Raw genomic sequence first — 5,490 nt, forward strand, 5'->3', positions numbered from 1 at the left:
ATGGTCGGCATTAAAGGAACCGCACTAAGCTGGTTTAAGTCATATCTGTCAGATAGACTCCAGTTTGTTCATGTTAATAATGACTCTTCTATCAACACTACAGTCAGTCATGGAGTTCCACAAGGTTCGGTGCTAGGACCAATACTTTTCACTCTATATATGCTTCCTCTAGGAAACATTATTAGGAGGCACCAGATAAATTTCCATTGTTACGCAGATGACACCCAGCTGTACTTATCCTTGAAGCCAGGTGAGACTAACCAGGTAGCCAGGCTTCAGGTGTGTCTTAAGGATGTAAAAATCTGGATGACCAGTAATTTCTTACTCTTAAATTCAGACAAAACTGAAGTTATTGTAATTGGCTCAAACCACCTCAGAGATACACTATGTGATAATATACTGACTCTGGATGACATCACCTTGGCCTCCAGTGCTACAGTCAGAAACCTTGGTGTCATTTTTGACCAGGACTTGTCCTTTACTTCACATATAAAGCAAGTCTCTAGGACAGCCTTCTTCCACCTGTGCAATATTGCTAAAATCAGACCCATTCTGTGTCTAAAGGAAGCTGAAAAGCTAGTTCATGCATTTGTTACCTCAAGACTGGACTACTGTAACTCTTTAATGTCAGAATGTCCCAAAAATGCAGTAAAAAGCCTCCAATTGATCCAGAATGCGGCAGCACGAGTACTGACAGGAACTAGGAAACCAGATCACATCTCTCCTGTGTTAGCTTCTCTGCATTGGCTCCCTGTAAAATCCAGGACAGAATTTAAAATCCTCCTCCTCACTTACAAAGCCATTAATGGTCAGGCACCATCGTACCTTGGAGAGCTTATAGTTCCCTATTTTCCCAATAGGACACTTCGCTCTCTAAATGCAGGTCTACTTGTGGTTCCCAGAGTTTGTAAGAGGAGAATGGGGGCAGAGCCTTCAGCTATCAGGCTCCTCTCCTGTGGAACCAGCTCCCAGTGTGGGTTCGGGAGGCAGACCCCCTCTCTACCTTTAAGATCAGGCTTAAAACTGTCCTGTTTAGTAAAGCTTATAGTTAGGGCTGGCTCGGGTATGTCCTGACCCATCCCTTAGTTATGCTGCTATAGAGCTAGACTGCTGGGGGATTCCCATGATGCACTGGGCTCTCTCTCTCTCTCTCTCTCTCTCTCTCTCCCTCTCTCTCTCTCTCTGTCTCTGTCCTCATTCTGCAGGTCTCTCTGCCTCTGGAGCAGCAGGATCCAGATCCACCACTACTCATCTTTACTATTAACCACTGTTACCTGTCATTATTATTGATAACACCATGACCTACACAGCTGTTCCTGGTCTCTCTCTCTCTCTTTTCTCCTCTCTCCTCCCCCCACCCCCCCTTTTTTTATCTCCTCCTAAACCCAACCGGTCGAGGCAGACCCCCCCACCCTGAGCCCGGTTCTGTTGGAGGTTTCTTCCTGTTAAAAGGGAGTTTTTCCTCCCCCCTGTCGCCAAGTGCTTGCTCTTTGTGGGAACTGTTGGGTTTTTCTCTGTAACAAAGTAAGGTCTGGACCTGACCCTGTAAAGAGCCTTGAGATAATGTAGATTATGATTTTGCGCTATACACATAAAATTGAATTGAATCACAGACAGGTCACTAGAGACAGATCACTACAGACAGGTCACTACTACAGTTTTGTTTCAAATCGTTTCGTATCATATTGTTTTGTTCTGTTAGTTTCTAATGTTTTGATCGCTTCACTTCAAATTGTTTAATTTTGAATCATTACGCTTCAAAAGGTTTTGTTTTGTTTCCAAATGTTTTGTCTTTGATTTAGTTTCACATCGTTTCATTTTGAATTCTGACGTTTTGAATCATTTTGTTTAAACAAAAAAACCTCTTGGAAGGAAGGAACTTGAATTCAGTATAGAGGATGGAGAGGTGGGTATGTTGTGTCCAAACCAAAGAGACAAGGGGGGGTCAGTGTCAGATGAGCTATATCAGTTGTGGAAGAGGTATGTAGATCTTTTACTTAAGTATAAGTACTAAAACAACAACATAAAATTAAATAATTTACTTCTATAAAAGTACACACATATTATCAGCATCATGTTCTCAAAGTATCAAAACTAAAGTAGAACGGCCTCTTTCAGAGACCTTTTTATTACAAATTTTATAATATTATTGACACGTAACATTTTTGTCAGATTGTAATTATATGGACAAAAATCTGAAATTTGCCTTAAGTGGCTTAACAAACTTTACAGCATACGATCCTCTCTGTGCTTAGACCCTCGAATCAGAGAAGGAGACCCCCAGCCCACAAAACAATTTAATGGGATTTTTTGTAAGAAACCTTAAAGAGAGAAACAGAGGAGGGATCTCTCTTCAGGAAGGACAGACAGATGTTGTATGTCCACATTGAGCACAACACTAATGAAAAACATGATTTGGGAGGATGCCAAGCAACTTCCTGGACCTGAGCCACACGACCTCGTCTCCATCATGAAGACCTGGAAAGAGGACAGAGTACACAAACACACAAGAGGCAAAACCAAAGACATCATTCACACACACTCATGGAAGGAAAGGGAGAAAAGGAGGAGGTTGGGGTCCAGGGGGACGAAGATCCAGCTCCAAAACACCTGGAATGAGGCAACAACAGCCAGGAGAGGGAGAGAGGTCCCAGGAGGCCGATATAGAGATGCAGTGATTTTCAGAAGGTTGACAGCAATCTCATCAGCAGGACGCCATGGACTATACTGTATATCCTGGGTTTAACTGATTCATCTGCCAGTGGTGGAATGGCAACAAGTACAAAGCCTGAAATGGTAAAATAAGCAGGTTAGAAGTCTTTTTAGGAGCCCTGTAGGAGACAGGAACTCTGAGACCACAGGCTGGAATATAAGGTATGAAGGAGATCATGCAGGTATGAAGGAGCAGGTCCATTTAGAACAGTGTACATCAGTAAAGCACCTTAAAGTCTGATCTGATATGAAATAATGAAAGGAAGATGAAACTGATGTAATGACATCAGATTTTCTGGATTTAGTTAAAATTGTTGCTGCAGCATCTGAGGACTTTAAATCCTAGTACGTGGCCAGAAAACAAAATGTTACAATAATCAAGTTAATACAGAGACAAGAATTAGGATTTCAACATCTGTCATAGAAAAGACTGAATCTGGTCTCTGTGACGTCTTAAATGTGCTGATGGAAGGAGAGGGTGGGCTCCAATGTGACACCAGATTCTTGACTGTCAGACCAGGAGAAATCACACAGTTATTGGGAGTTACTGTAACTTGATCAAACTGGTGTCTATGTCGGCCAGGCCAATGACCAGCATCTCAGTTTTTTCTGGATTCAGGATCAGAAAATGTTTTGATAGACAGCTAAGTAGCATCAGCATAACAGTGGACATTAATGCAATTCAGAGGGCCGAGAGCAGAGCCTTGGGGTACTCCATAATTCACATCAGAAAACACTGGTGTAGTATTATTACAGGATATTCACTGTGACCAGATAACTAGGACTTCAACCAGATGAGAGCCAGACCAGAGACTGAATCTGTTTTCCAGGTAATCTGGCAGAATACAGTGATCTATCAGAAGCTGCACTGAGATCCAGTAAGAGGACCACAGGGGTGGTATCTGAAGATCATTTCCCCCTTTATTAAGTTCAGTATCAGTGGACAATAATCTGTAATTCAATAAAGTTATGGGCTGGCTCTGACACCAAAGTGATTAACTATCCATTCATCCATTATCTAGACCACTTATCTTTGCAGAGCCAATCCCAGCTGACAGTGGGCAAGGTCAGGGTACAGCCTGGACAGGGCTGACATATAGAGACAAACAACTATTCACACTCACATTCACACCACAAGTAATTTAGAGTCACCAGTTAACCTAATGTGCATGTCTTTGGACTGCGGGGTTTGAACTCAGAACCTGCTGTTAGCCGACTGCACCACCATGCCGCCCAGTGATGAACTAAAACAAAGACATTTTATTTGACAGAGATTGGTTGTGTTTAAAGGGGCTGTTTGTACAGTTTCCTGTCAGGAGCAGGTGATGGTGGTCATTGCTTGACAAGAGCTTCAGCCACCGTTAGCCTTATAATAGAAGAGGTTATAATACAGCGCCGTCTCAGGACAGACTGGAGTCACCATCAGGAAGTGAGGGGCCGGTTAGCATGCTAACTTCAGTAGAAGAAAAGACGTGAAGCAAAACAAGAACTGACATTAGCGTTACTGTTCACTACTGAACTCACAACATGTCCTCTAGATTGGTAGGTAAACGGTGGCACGGTGGTGCAGTGGTTAGTGCTGTCTGGCCTGGGGCCTTTCTTTGTGGAGTTTGCATGTTGTCCCCATGTCTGTGTGGATTTCCTCCGTGTGTGGTTGTTTGTCTCTATGTGTCAAGCCTGTGATAAGGTGACCTCTCCAGGTGTACCCCGCCCTCGCGCAATATCAGCTGGGATTGGCTCCAGCCCCCCGCTGCCCTGTGACCTGGTTTCAGATTAGCCGTATAGAAAATGGATGGATGGTAAGTAAACAGCTATTAATGCTAACAGTTAACTGGCTTTGTAGCAATACCAAAACTTACAAATAGCTCCTTTAAAAAAACATAAGAAAAGGTAATGTTATATTTACCCGTAACTCACCTCTCCATCTTAACACACAGTGGTGCAACGGAAGAGGGAGAACGGACAGGTCTTTGATAACCTGGGGACAGTCCCTCTCCACATCCCTGACAGCCTCCAACTCCACCAGACCAGCAACCTGTATCACTGAAACACAGATACACAACACAGCAACACCACAACACTCTCAAGCCCTGCAAGAGGACTTGTACCACTGGAGAGAAAAGACTTCAATCTCCAGCTAAAGTGTGGTGTTCATGGAGGATGGACAGTGGTGTCTGTTTGTATCTGCGTGTGTGTGTGTTGAACAGAGGAATGTTGGCAGTGTTGTGAAGTGTTTTTCATTCAGATGAACAGAGAGCAGACTCAAGTCCTCATTTGTCAAACAGTGAAATCTTTTGTTTCTTTTCTTCTGTGTGTGTGTGTGTGTGTGTGTGTGTGTGTGTGTGTGTGCGCACACATATTTATTGTGAGAACCACTATGGAGACACTTACACAACAGGAAGTTTGACTAAAGTTTTCTGGGAATCTGTGTATGTGTGTCTGTGTGTGTGTCTGTGTGTGCTTGTTTGTGTATGTGTATGTGTGTGTGTGCGTGTCTGTGTGTGTGCGTGTATGCGTGTGTGTGTATATGTGTGTGCGTGTCTGTGTGTGTTTGTGTGTGTTTTTGTGTGTGTGCTGGCAGAGAAATAATGCAGTCTGTAGATGGAGAACAGGCAGATAGACTGGAGCACAAAGTCAAACATAGAGACATGTAGAGCCAGGGTTGGAACAACATTAAAGTCGACACAACCAGCTGTTACCGTAGCAATGGCCACAGAGTAGGACAGTGAAGACTGTGATGACCCTGCAGATGTATGACTCTAGATTCATGAACTGAGG

Source organism: Trachinotus anak, unplaced genomic scaffold, assembly GCF_046630095.1.
Source record: "Trachinotus anak isolate AG129_WGS33_773 ecotype Australia unplaced genomic scaffold, CSIRO_AGI_Tana_v1 ptg000002l, whole genome shotgun sequence".
NCBI classification, from domain to species: Eukaryota; Metazoa; Chordata; class Actinopteri; order Carangiformes; family Carangidae; genus Trachinotus; species Trachinotus anak.